We start from the raw sequence: 14,944 nt of genomic DNA, 5'->3' as shown, positions 1-14,944 counted from the left end.
CAGAGCACAGGGGCCCCAGGCAGCATATGGGGCCCCAGGCAGAGCACAGTGGTCCCAGGCAGAGCACAGGGGCCCCAGGCAGCCTATGGGGCCCCAGGCAGAGCACAGTGGCCCCAGGCAGAGCACAGGGGCCCCAGGCAGCATATGGGGCCCCAGGCAGAGCACAGGGGCCCCAGGCAGCATATGGGGCCCCAGGCAGAGCACAGTGGCCCCAGGCAGAACATGGGGCCCCAGGCAGAGCACAGGGGCCCCAGGCAGAGCACAGGGGCCCCAGGCAGCATATGGGGCCCCAGGCAGAGCACAGGGGCCCCAGGCAGAGCACAGGGGCCCCAGGCAGCATATGGGGCCCCAGGCAGAGCACAGGGGCCCCAGGCAGCATATGGGGCCCCAGGCAGAGCACAGTGGCCCCAGGCAGAGCACAGGGGCCCCAGGCAGAACATGGGGCCCCAGGCAGAGCACAGGGGCCCCAGGCAGAGCACAGGGGCCCCAGGCAGCATATGGGGCCCCAGGCAGAGCACAGGGGCCCCAGGCAGCATATGGGGCCCCAGGCAGAGCACAGTGGCCCCAGGCAGCCTATGGGGCCCCAGGCAGAGCACAGTGGCACCAGGCAGAGCACAGGGGCCCCAGGCAGCATATGGGGCCCCAGGCAGAGCACAGTGGTCCCAGGCAGAGCACAGGGGCCCCAGGCAGCTTATGGGGCCCCAGGCAGAGCACAGTGGCCCCAGGCAGAGCACAGGGGCCCCAGGCAGAACATGGGGCCCCAGGCAGAGCACAGGGGCCCCAGGCAGAGCACAGGGGCCCCAGGCAGCATATGGGGCCCCAGGCAGAGCACAGGGGCCCCAGGCAGCATATGGGGCCCCAGGCAGAGCACAGTGGCCCCAGGCAGAGCACAGGGGCCCCAGGCAGCATATGGGGCCCCAGGCAGAGCACAGTGGTCCCAGGCAGAGCACAGGGGCCCCAGACAGCCTATGGGGACCCAGGCAGAGCACAGTGGCCCCAGGCAGAACATGGGGCCCCAGGCAGAGCACAGGGGCCCCAGGCAGAGCACAGGGGCCCCAGGCAGCATATGGGGCCCCAGGCAGAGCACAGTGGTCCCAGGTAGAGCACAGGGGCCCCAGGCAGCCTATGGGGCCCCAGGCAGAGCACAGGGGCCCCAGGCAGCATATGGGGCCCCAGGCAGAGCACAGTGGCCCCAGGCACAGCACAGGGGCCCCAGGCAGAACATGGGGCCCCAGGCAGAGCACAGGGGCCCCAGGCAGCATATGGGGCCCCAGGCAGAGCACAGCGATATTTTGGACCACTGTGCGGTGTTTCAGACCCCCTGTGTGATGTCTGGGGCCCTGTTCTTAAGTATATTAAAGATTAAAGTAACGTATATTAAAGTATATTATAGATCAAATTTGACACGTTTATGAGCACCATTGAGTGATATACTCAAGAATGACATAATTTTTCAACATTTTATGGTTTCAAACTGTAAACACTCAGAGTTTTTTTTACTTCAACCAGAAAACCTTAACGGTTCATAAAAAACTTGACTGTTCAGGATATGATAAAAGTCATAGTATTCTGAATCTTTAACTTATAAAGATACCTTTACATGGGGTGATTATTGGTTCCAGAGAGGCTTTCGGCCGATAATCGTACACATGGCTGGTGACAGGACAATACAATATAAACGTTCAAAGGTAAACACTGATAACATTAAAATCTAATATATAATTGCCTAGAATACTACTTCCGGCAATTTGTGCCAACTTCCGTGGCTCTGTCCGGAGATAATGTCCGGAGATAAGTGACGTCACCAGCGTCCTACACCCGCTCAGGGTGGACAAAGATATATGCCTTCGTGGTGCGCGGCACTTTTCTGATTGGTTGCCGCCTGCCGCGAGCGACCAATCAGAAATGTGCCGTACTGTCAAGAATTGTCAAGAGCTGGTGAGTGCAGCCATTTTTTGTTCTTTCTTACTATTATTTATTAATTGTATTATTCTTACATTTGAATAAATAAAGTATATATGGATTCTAGACTCCCGATTCTTTAGAATCGGGCTGCCATCTAGTCAACATATAAAGGCCTTATTCTTATTTTTTATTTTTATTTTTCATTTTTTCTTCAATTTTTATTCTTATTTTTATTCTCATTTTTATTTTTCATTTTTCACTTTTCTTCAATTTTTATTCTTAATTTTTATTTTTTATCTCAAGAAAAAAAAAAATCTATATTTAATAAAGTAATGTCTAATACAAGAATATTGCTTTATTGAATATAATAATCATATGGCTTCATTATATAAGAAATGTTTCAATTCTGAGTTAAATACAACAATTCTTTCACTCATTCATTCACTTATTCATATATATATATTCTTATTTTGGTTCATGGCTACACATTCTTACATATTATTGGTCTATTAATAAAGTTTTAGTAATAAAACACTTGTTACATAATAAAACACACTGACATCTATGGGTTCAAAAAAGAAATTACACCTACGACATAAAAATGTCCTATCACATGAAGAATATGGTTAATAATATATTATCATTATTATTATTATTATTATTTTATTTTTCCAAATATGAATTCCATATTAATATTTTGATAATAATTCTATGGATATTATTGATTTGTTATGGTACGCTGTGATATTATAGGTTAGGAAAATCACCAGATTTGGTATAGAACAGGGAATGAAGACTTCAATCAAGATATTGAAATTACGTTAATAAAGTCTTTTCATATTTCTAAATTCAATTCATTCTTAAAAGTTGCAAGAAGAAAAAGCCGCTATCCAGAAGTTCCACAAGGTAACAATGCTATGATTTCTGAATAATAATAGACTGTGTCAAATACAATTCATGTCACCACTCACAACTACAGCATCCATCACTGACAAGTATGAGTACAGTATCTAAACTGACAACCACGAAGAGGACAATGATCCAATGATGCTAAGATGAACTGTTATTACATTTTTATCATGTTCCAGTGGTTTCCTATCACCTGTAAGACTTCCATGAAAGCTGGTGAACAATCAGGTAATTGTCAGGACGCTACAACCCTGACATGTGTCCTGTGCACTAAAGACTGGTTATGGTGCTATGTTTAGCAGGGAAGAGTCGATGTAACCCTTGCTGTGCCGACCAAAGATGTCACACCTGTTCCAAGACCACTGCGGATGATATGGAAGAATTTCAGATGATTTTCAAGGCGAGCCAATGTAAGTCCAGGTCTCTAAAGGTGACACTGCACAGATATTACAGCTACATCTCATCTATGAACTTTGTTTTCTTATCAACATTTGAATTTATGGACTTTGACACATGACACACAGTCTCTACAATATCTACATGCTATCATCTATTTCAAAAGAATTATAATAAAGATTGTTTTAAAAGAACCAAGAAGAAGACATCAAGATTAAGACCAGATGACATCAGATGATGATCAGACCTGAGATGCTTCAAGTAGATATAGGGAAGTATAATTATATATTTTATATGAATATTAGTCACGGCTTACCATAACATGAATTTACATATCATTATAATATTGAGTACGTATAACAATATCATTATTATTGATATTATGAACATTAAATTATTTTGCCAAAGAAGATCTTATTAATATATTTAATTTGAGGGTTCCAATCAATGTCTGTCACCCTCAAAAGGGGGAATTGTTAAATATTAATTAATTTAATTATTCTTAATCTCAATTCAGTAGTGAGCACATGGCTTCTTGCTGACATTACCAAAAGCTATTTCTGTGTATGTATAAGTCAACACCATATACAGGGAACACGTGGTCTGTAGGAAACATATATAAACACAGCTCTTAGGAGGGTGGGGGCTTTTTGGTCACGTGGGACTGCCACCTCCTGCCTACACCATCACTCTCCATGGACATCAGACAAGAAAGCAACAGCTGATAGCTGGTAGCCATGATGACCTTCAGACACACAGACAGACGGCTTTTACCATCCAAACTTTGGGAAAGATGAGTATCAAGTGCTGATATCTACACATGGACAATCTGTTCATAACTATTTCATCTATTTTTATGTTTCACTGCAATGTGGTTTTTCTGTGGACAATTCAATAAACCACCACCTTTTTCATGAGAATATCATGACATTTTTCTTTAAGAGTAATGCACCTGGTGAATAGTCTTGATTAAAGAAATGTGCAAAAAATAAGCATATTTAACAAAGGGGTCCTCTGGGGTGATGTTATGCAGCAAGATGGTGACGCTTCCCACAGCTGGAGCGGGGTCCCCAGGGCTTCAAGGTGTAGGGCACCAATTGTGTGATGGATGGTATGGCAAAGAACGAGGACATGGGTTTGCAGTCTTTACCTGGTTTACTGATAATAGCAGTCCTCAGTCCAGGGTACCAAGTGCAGGGTAGCTGTGGTCCGGCCGGCTTGGAGGCAATAGAGGATCCCTCTCCCAAGTGAAGTCTGTAAGCCTTTCCTACTTGCGCTACTTTAGTTGGCGAGGTCCCTGCCGCTTGAAGCTTGGTTGCAAAGTCCCCTCTCTCCTGTCCTAAGACAGATGTCTGTACGATAGGCTGTGCGAGCCGGTATATAGGGTCTCTATCATGACCCGGGCTCTCAGTTTACTGCTTCACCTCAGACTTGATGTGGGCAATTGACATACAGTCCTATGACCTACGGTTCTGTCTCAGACTCACCCTTGCAAGGGACGGGCTTAACTAAACGTCTGCCTGGTCAGAGGCATCCGCCAGGTGCCATTCCCACGGTTGCTATGAGCCTGGTCAGGAACTTTGCAGCATGTGTAATCCAACAAAAAAACTTCAGCCTAGCTCTTCACACACACTGCACACAGACCATGTGGCAATCAAAAAACTCCATTACATAGCCCATAACTATACCCACAGGTGAGGTATCTATCACATTGGCTGATCACGTGATAGTGACATCACTGCAGGTCCTTAAACTTAGGGAAAATCCTTGCCAAACTTTATCCTGCTGGGAGAAATATACCTTCCGTCAAGCACTATACCTATATATATTTTTCTACCGACAGCTATATGACTGCTTGTGTTTTTTTATACAACTACACATTTTGTGTTACACCATTTTTTTAAATATGAGTTTTTTAGCTATTTTTATTCTAATTTTTGCATATAAGTATGAAAAAGTAACATTTTTTATGTGTTTTTTTTATTTTGCAGTGTTCACTATTTTGGATAATTGTGAAATTTTTATAGCTCAGATTGTCCAAAATGCAGCAATACAAATGTTGTGTACATTTTTTGTATATTTTAAATAGAACCTGTGCTATTAATGGCATAACATTTTGATGTGCTTTTTTGGGGGGGTTCTACTGACATTTAGGCTGTTAACACTCTGCTGCTGAAGGCCACTATAGCTATCAGTCCCTGAGGTTATTAGCTGGCCTAAGTGTTGCCATGGTAACCATCAGGATCAGCGATTGTGGGCTAGTGATGGAGTTAGCTATCTAGATGCCACTATTACTACTATTACTACTGATGACAGCATTAAGGATGTTAAAAGGTAAAGATCATTAATAATACCAATGGTGGTCGGGCAATAAGCTGTGTAACACCATCCTGCAGTATCTGACAGCTGGCTCCAATCTTTTCTGTATCAGTACTAAGAAGGAAGAGGAGGCTAAAGGCCCCGTCACACTTAGCGACGCTGCAGCGATACAGACAACGATGCCGATCGCTGCAGCGTCGCTGTTTAGTCGCTGTGTGGTCGCTGGAGAGCTGTCACACAGACAGCTCTCCAGCGACCAATGATGCCGAGGTCCCCGGGTAACCAGGGTAAACATCGGGTTGCTAAGCGCAGGGCCGCGCTTAGTAACCCGATGTTTACCCTGGTTACCAGTGTAAAATGTAAAAAAACAAACAGTACATACTCACCTTCGCATCCCCCGGCGTCCGCTTCCTGCACTGACTGAGCGCCGGCCCTAACAGCAGAGCGGTGGACGTCACCGCTGTGCTGTGCTTTCACTTTACGGCCGGCAGTCAGTCAGTGCGGGAAGCAGACGGCAAGGGACCTGACGGACACCGGAATGTGAGTATGTAGTGGTTTTTTTTTTTTACATTTACGATGGTAACCAGGGTAAACATCGGGTTACTAAGCGCGGCCCTGCGCTTAATAACCCGATGTTTACCCTGGTTACCAGTGAAGACATCGCTGAATCCGTGTCACACACACCGATTCAGCGATGTCAGCGGGACCTCAACGATCAAAAAAAGGTCCAGGCCATTCCGACACGACCAGCGATCTCACAGCAGGGGCCTGGTCGCTGCTACGTGTCAAACATAGCGAGATCGCTACTGAGGTCGCTGTTGCGTCACAAAACTTGTGACTCAGCAGCGATCTCGCTAGCGACCTTGCTTAGTGTGACGGGGGCTTAAGGCAACCTTCTTCACCATGACTGGTCAGACTGTACCTGCATTCCAATCACAGCAATCATCGGGACGGACCAAATCTGACTGGTGCGTGGCCGCCTAGCTGCCTGTCTTCGGGGTCTGGGACAGCAGTATGTCTTAGACAGAGTGTGATTTCATGTACGGTGGAGTGAGATAAGGCAGCGACTCCCCCGATGTATATGTGCGCAAGCAATTTTCGTTTGAGAGGTTAAAATTATCAAATTAAAATTCTTCAAAATCTGTGTTCCCTAATCAGTGAACCTATGGAAAAGCAGTCGGGTGACAACCACATGTAGGACCAGCTAATTATCACCTTCCTGATTGTGTGGCCGCTATGCAGGTAAGTTCAAACAAGAAAAAAATGTCAAAAGGGATAAATTGTTGAAAATTATCAATTCAAACATGTTTCTAATTCCATAAGTGCAAATTTTTCCACAAAATGTTATTATTATTATTTTTTTTTTTACAAATAACTAAAATCACTACCTCCAAATATAAAACATATCACAGGGTGGACCAGATGGTTTATCTGACTGTGCAACAAACTGATGCACATCAGCAAACAGAGGGGCAACGCTTGGGCAGCCAGTTTCTGTCTTACCTACACCATATCATTTCTTCAGATTCTTTTAGCTCTGTTCCCATGGATTTTTGGCTCAGGAAATAGGACCAGTGGGAAAAAAGTGTCAACTTTCATTAGATACCAATTATTACATCGACCATGTTATCTGCTTGTCAGACATCTGTCTTCTACACTGTTCTGCTACGGCCATGCATCTTCTGGCTGTTTACTGTGCTTCAGAGGGGTAGACTATCTGCTGCTGCCAGGCATGCTGTTGCTAGCCCTATATTGCCACAAATCTCCTTGCCTGACCCATACTAAATCTCTACTGTGATGCTGGTGCCGCAGTCACTGCGCAACTAGACACCTCCTGGCTGTCCACTGTGTTTTATAGTGCTAGACAGTACTACTGATGCTGGGAAACATGCCATCATGTTTATTTTACCCTCAAGAAACATTTCTCAAAATAATTATTTTTTTTAAAGGCTTGTTGACAACATAACTTCTTTATGTTCATCACAAAGCAACAGTTTGGTCTGCAGACAAAAGGGAATGATTTTTGGACAGCTTGATAAAAAGCTGTTGTAATTGCCTTATCATTTTAAGAAAAGCAAATCAGTTGCAGACCCCCAAAAAGGAGTATTTTTTCACTGCTAGTTTGAGAGTCCATTACTTATTAGCTGACATGCTCTAGGGTTCAAACCCGTGTGTATGTGTCTGGTTGTTGGCTTCTCTATCTGCTGAGCCACTGCAGAAACACATTTTAACTGGTTGTTTTAATTCTGTTATTCTGGCTGCAGTCTATTTAGTATAAAACAGGTGTTTTCATTTGTCTGCCCTATCACCATTTGGATGCGGCTTTATATTCTTTTTCTCTGCTTGTGACAGTTTCATTTGGATGTTAAGACATTCTGCTGTTGTTTAAAGCTAGTCAGTGAAATTCCAGCTAAGGTTTTTCTCTTTGCTGTTTCTGTACATCACTTTGCACCTATATTCTGTTGCTTTTTAGGAAGTAGGTTACAAATTATATAACTGTATGTACTTTATACTTTATTTAGTATTTTATAGCTTATTCTACTCACTCTGGGATCTTTCCTTTTTTCAGCACACTTTCCCCTTTGTAGGTAATTCACTGTTATGATCCTAGTGGCTGAGGATCACAAAACGGACTAGCTAAGTTTATGAACATAGACACGAGCTCTAGGGAGGTGGTAACTGGACTGACTGCAAACCTGATCCTAACCAACACACTAAAGGTAGCCGGTGAACGTGCCTAAAATCCTGGATGTCTCGACGCAGCCTGAGAAACTATCTACTCCTGGAGGGAAAGTAAGACCTCACTTGCCTCAAGAGAAATCACCCCAAAGATATAGGAAGCCCCCAACAAATAATAACGGTGAGGTAAGGGGAAAACACAAACGTAGAAATGAAAACAGATACAGCAAATGAGGCCCGCTAATACTAGATAGCAGAAGACAGATAGGGAACTGTGCGGTCAGTAAAAAACCCTATGCAAAATATCCACGCTGAGAATACAAGAACCCCCACACCAACTAACGGTGTGAGGGGAGAAACTCAGCCCCCTAGAGCTACCAGCAAGCAAGGAAATCACATATTAGCAAGCTGGACAAGAAACAAAAATAAACCAAGAAACATATGACCATTGATGGTCAAAAAATGAACCAAGCAAAACTTAGCTTCTCTTGAAGAGACTGATAACGAAGGACTGCAGGAGAGCTCCAAAATAGCACTGAAGACATTGACAGCAGGCAACAACTGAGAGTCCAGGTGAACTAAATAGGAAACCAGCTAACAGATAACAAGACAGCTGATCAAGCCTCAGACCTGCAGAATGACAAAAAGAGCCACCAGAGGGAGCCCAAAGACAGCACTCACACAGTACCAGTTGTGACCACAAGAGGGAGCCCAAAAACAGAGTTCACAACAGTACCCCCCCCCCCTTGAGGAGGGGTCACCGAACCCTCATCAAAACCCCCAGGGCGATCAGGATGAGCCACATGGAAGGCATGAACCAAATCATCCGCATGAACATCAGAGGCGACAACCCAGGAATTATCCTCCTGACCATAGCCCTTCCACTTAACCAAATACTGAAGCCTCCGTCTAGAAATACGAGAATCCAAGATCTTCTCCACCACGTACTCCAATTCGCCCTCAACCAGCACCGGGGCAGGGGGTTCAACAGAAGGAACCACAGGCACCACATACCTCCGCAACAAAGACCTATGGAACACGTCATGAATGGCAAACGACGCTGGGAGGTCCAAACGAAATGACACCGGGTTAAGGATTTCCAAAATCTTATAAGGACCGATGAAGCGAGGCTTGAATTTAGGAGAGGAAACCTTCATAGGAACATACTGAGAAGACAGCCATACCAAATCCCCAACAAGAAGTCGGGGACCCACACCGCGATGGCGGTTGGCAAAGCGCTGAGCCTTCTCCTGTGACAACTTCAAATTGTCCACCACATGGTTCCAAATCTGTTGCAACCTATCTACCACAGAATCCACCCCAGGACAGTCAGAAGGCTCAACCTGACCCGAGGAAAAACGAGGATGAAAACCAGAATTGCAGAAAAAAGGCGAAACCAAAGTAGCAGAACTAGCCCGATTATTAAGGGCAAACTCGGCCAATGGCAAAAAAGTCACCCAATCATCCTGATCAGCAGAAACAAAACATCTTAAATAAGTTTCCAAGGTCTGATTAGTTCGCTCGGTTTGGCCATTCATCTGAGGATGGAAGGCCGACGAAAAAGACAAATCAATGCCCATCTTAGCACAAAAGATCCGCCAAAATCTGGACACAAACTGGGATCCTCTGTCAGACACAATATTTTCAGGGATGCCGTGCAAGCGAACCACATTCTGAAAAAATAGAGGAACCAAATCGGAGGAGGAAGGCAACTTAGGCAAGGGCACCAAATGGACCATTTTGGAAAAACGATCACACACCACCCAGATGACAGACATTCTCTGAGAGACTGGAAGATCCGAAATAAAATCCATGGAAATGTGCGTCCAAGGCCTCTTCGGGACAGGCAAAGGCAAAAGCAAACCGCTGGCACGAGAACAGCAAGGCTTAGCCCGAGCACAAATCCCACAGGACTGCACAAAGGAACGCACATCCCGCGACAAGGAAGGCCACCAGAAGGACCTAGCCACCAAATCTCTGGTACCAAAAATCCCAGGATGGCCTGCCAACACCAAAGAATGAACCTCGGAAATAACTCTGCTGGTCCATCTATCTGGGACAAACAGTCTCTCTGGTGGGCAACGGTCAGGTCTATCCGCCTGAAATTTCTGCAGCACTCGTCGCAAATCAGGGGAAATGGCAGACAAAATCACTCCCTCTCTGAGGATACCAGCCGGCTCTGAAACTCCCAGAGAGTCAGGAACAAAACTCCTAGAAAGAGCATCAGCCTTCACGTTCTTCGAACCAGGCAGGTACGAGACCACGAAATCGAAACGGGAGAAAAACAACGACCAACGAGCCTGTCTAGGATTCAGCCGCTTGGCAGACTCGAGATAAAACAGATTTTTGTGATCAGTTAAGACCAATACACGATGCTTAGCTCCCTCGAGCCAATGTCGCCACTCCTCAAATGCCCACTTCATAGCCAACAACTCCCGATTACCAACATCATAATTCCGCTCGGCAGGCGAAAACTTTCTTGAAAAGAAAGCACAAGGCTTCATCACAGAGCAATCAGAGCTTCTCTGTGACAAAACAGCCCCTGCTCCAATCTCAGAAACATCAACCTCGACCTGAAAAGGAAGAGAGACATCAGGCTGACACAAAACTGGAGCCGAAGAAAACCGACGCTTCAGCTCCCGAAAGGCTTCCACGGCCGCAGGAGACCAATTAGTCACATCAGAACCCTTCTTGGTCAAATCCGTCAAGGGTTTAACCACGCCAGAAAAATTAGCAATGAAGCGACGGTAAAAATTAGCAAAACCCAAGAACTTCTGAAGACTCTTAACAGATGTAGGCTGAGTCCAGTCATGAATAGCCTGGACCTTGACTGGGTCCATCTCAATAGTAGAAGGGGAAAAAAATAAAACCCAAAAAAGAAATCTTCTGGACTCCAAAAAGACATTTTGAGCCCTTCACAAATAAAGCATTGTCACGCAGGACCTGAAAGACCATCCTGACCTGCTTAACATGAGACTCCCAATCATCCGAAAAAAACAGAATATCATCCAGATACACAATCATAAACTTATCCAGATATTCACGGAAGATGTCATGCATAAAGGACTGGAACACAGAAGGAGCATTAGAAAGTCCAAAAGGCATCACCAAGTACTCAAAATGGCCTTCAGGCGTATTAAATGCAGTTTTCCATTCATCACCCTGTTTTATATGCACAAGGTTATACGCACCACGAAGATCTATCTTGGTGAACCAACTGGACCCCTTAATCCGAGCAAACAGATCAGACAACAATGGCAAAGGATACTGAAATTTGACCGTGATTTTATTTAGAAGACGATAATCTATACAAGGTCTCAGAGAACCATCCTTCTTGGCCACAAAAAAGAATCCTGCACCAAGAGGGGAGGAGGACGGGCGAATATGTCCCTTCTCTAAAGACTCCTTTATATAGCTCCGCATTGCGGCATGTTCTGGTACAGACAAATTAAAAAGTCGTCCCTTAGGGAACTTACTACCAGGAATCAAATTTATAGCACAATCACAATCCCTGTGAGGAGGCAGGGCACCGGATCTGGGCTCATCAAATACATCCTGGTAATCCGACAAAAACTCAGGGACCTCAGAAGGAGTGGAAGAAGCAATTGATACCAAAGGAGCATCGCCATGAATCCCCTGGCAACCCCAACTTGACACAGACATAGCTTTCCAATCCAGAACTGGATTATGGGCCTGCAGCCATGGCAGACCCAACACGACAACATCATGCAAATTATGCAGCACAAGAAAGCGAATCACCTCCTGATGCACAGGAGTCATGCACATGGTCACTTGAGTCCAATATTGAGGCTTATTCTCAGCCAATGGTGTAGCATCAATTCCCCTCAGTGGTTTAGGGAATTCCAAAGGCTCCAGGACAAAACCACAGCGCCTGGCAAACGACAAATCCATCAGATTCAGGGCAGCACCTGAATCCACAAAAGCCATAACTGAGTAGGATGACAAAGAATAAAAGTAACAGACAAAATGAATTTAGGCTGTATAGTACCAATGGTGACAGGTTTAGCGATTTTTTTAACGCGCTTAGAGCATGCTGAGATAACATGAGTTGAATCACCACAGTAAAAGCACAACCCATTTTGACGTCTATGATTTTGCCGCTCAATTCTGGTCAGAACTCGGTCACATTGCATAGACTCAGGTCTCTGTTCAGAAAACACCGCCAGATGGTGCGCAGATTTGCGCTCCCGCAAACGCCGATCAATCTGAATGGCCAAAGCCATTGAGTCATTCAGACTTGCAGGTGTGGGGAACCCCACCATAACATTCTTAATGGCTTCAGAAAGACCTTCTCTGAAATTTGCAGCCAGGGCACACTCATTCCATTGAGTAAGCACCGACCATTTCCGAAATTTTTGACAATACACCTCAGCTTCATCCTGGCCCTGAGAAAGAGCCAGCAAGGCCTTTTCTGCCTGGTTCTCAAGATTAGGTTCCTCATAAAGCAGTCCAAGCGCCAGAAAAAACGCATCCACATTCAGCAATGCAGGATCTCCTGGCACCAGAGAGAAAGCCCAATCTTGAGGGTCGCCACGTAACAAGGAGATAACAATTTTAACTTGCTGAGCGGAATCACCAGAGGAACGAGGTCTCAAAGATAGAAATAATTTACAATTATTCTTAAAATTCAGAAACCTAGATCTATCTCGAGAAAACAACTCAGGAATAGGTATTTTAGGCTCTGACATAGGGCTATGAACAACAAAATCCTGAATGCTTTGCACCCTTGCAGCAAGATGATCCACACTAGAAGTCAGACTCTGAATATCCATGTCTGCAGCTGAACACAAAACCACCCAGAGATTAAGGGGATGAGAGAAGCTGGACAGACTGCAGCAAAGATAGAGAGGAAAAAAAAAAATTGTACTCAGGGCTTCTCTTATCCCACTTCTGCGATGCATTAAACACTTTTCGGCCTGCTGTACTGTTATGATCCTAGTGGCTGAGGATCACAAAACGGACTAGCTAAGTTTATGAACATAGACACGAGCTCTAGGGAGGTGGTAACTGGACTGACCGCAAACCTGATCCTAACCAACACACTAAAGGTAGCCGGTGAACGTGCCTAAAATCCTGGACGTCTCGACGCAGCCTGAGAAACTATCTACTCCTGGAGGGAAAGTAAGACCTCACTTGCCTCAAGAGAAATCACCCCAAAGATATAGGAAGCCCCCAACAAATAATAACGGTGAAGTAAGGGGAAAACACAAACGTAGAAATGAAAACAGATACAGCAAATGAGGCCCGCTAATACTAGATAGCAGAAGACAGATAGGGAACTGTGCGGTCAGTAAAAAACCCTATGCAAAATATCCACGCTGAGAATACAAGAACCCCCACACCAACTAACGGTGTGAGGGGAGAAACTCAGCCCCCTAGAGCTACCAGCAAGCAAGGAAATCACATATTAGCAAGCTGGACAAGAAACAAAAATAAACCAAGAAACATATGACCACTGATGGTCAAAAAATGAACCAAGCAAAACTTAGCTTCTCTTGAAGAGACATAACGAAGGACTGCAGGAGAGCTCCAAAATAGCACTGAAGACATTGACAGCAGGCAACAACTGAGAGTCCAGGTGAACTAAATAGGAAACCAGCTAACAGATAACAAGACAGCTGATCAAGCCTCAGACCTGCAGAATGACAAAAAGAGCCACCAGAGGGAGCCCAAAGACAGCACTCACACAGTACCAGTTGTGACCACAAGAGGGAGCCCAAAAACAGAGTTCACAACAATTCACACACTGCTCTGCCCTCCGGTTCTTTAGGAGGAATGTGAAGAAAATTGACAGCCTTCAGGAAGTTTAGGTCTGAGTTGCCATCTTCTAGTCTGTGGTTAGGGCCATCTCTGCTCACACAGGAACCACTAGGGACTGCTGGGTCAGGATCTCTAGTCTGTACAGGAACCAGTAGGTTCAGTTGCAGTTTTTAGCTTTGCCAATTATTCGGAATGAGTTGGTACACTAGCATAACATTAACATTCAAAACAGTATAATACACCTGTTTTCTCTTCCTAAGTAAAGGGATAGCTTTTGGACAACTCTATAAGATTTTGCTTCTTCATTTAGCAAAGTGAAAAGCTCTTAAGATTTACACTGTAAGGCCGGCGTCACACTCAGCGTATGAAAATACGGTCCGTATTTTACGGCCGTAATACGCAGAAATGTTCCAAAAATAGTGATCCGTATGTCATCCGTAGGCAGGGTGTGTCAGCGTATTTTGCGCATGGCATCCTCCGTATGTAATCCGTATGGCATCCGTACTGCGATATTTTCTCGCAGGCTTGCAAAACCGACATCTAATGGATTTTTGTGCTCAAATGTTCGTTAAAACATATATACAGTATATATATATATATATATATGTCATTGAGACACATATATATATATTCTGTATTTATATTTAATTCAGCGCAAGATATGTGAAAAGCCGGTAATTCAATTGCCGGCTTTTCATTTCTCCTTCCCAAACCCGACAGGATATGAGACATGGTTTACATACAGTAAACCATCTCATATCCCTTTTTTTTTTGCATATTCCACACTACTAATGTTAGTTAGTAGTGTGTATGTGCAAAATGTGGGCACTCTAGCTTGTAAAATAAAGGGTTAAATGGCGGAAAAAATTGGCGTGGGCTATTGCGCAATTTTCTCCACCAGAGTGGTAAAGCCAGTGACTGAGGGCAGATATTAATAGCCTAGAGAGGGTTCATG

Source organism: Ranitomeya variabilis, chromosome 1 (assembly GCF_051348905.1).
Source record: "Ranitomeya variabilis isolate aRanVar5 chromosome 1, aRanVar5.hap1, whole genome shotgun sequence".
Classification (NCBI taxonomy): domain Eukaryota; kingdom Metazoa; phylum Chordata; class Amphibia; order Anura; family Dendrobatidae; genus Ranitomeya; species Ranitomeya variabilis.
The sequence above is the reverse complement of the archived record's forward strand: the minus strand, read 5'-3'. Positions refer to the sequence as shown.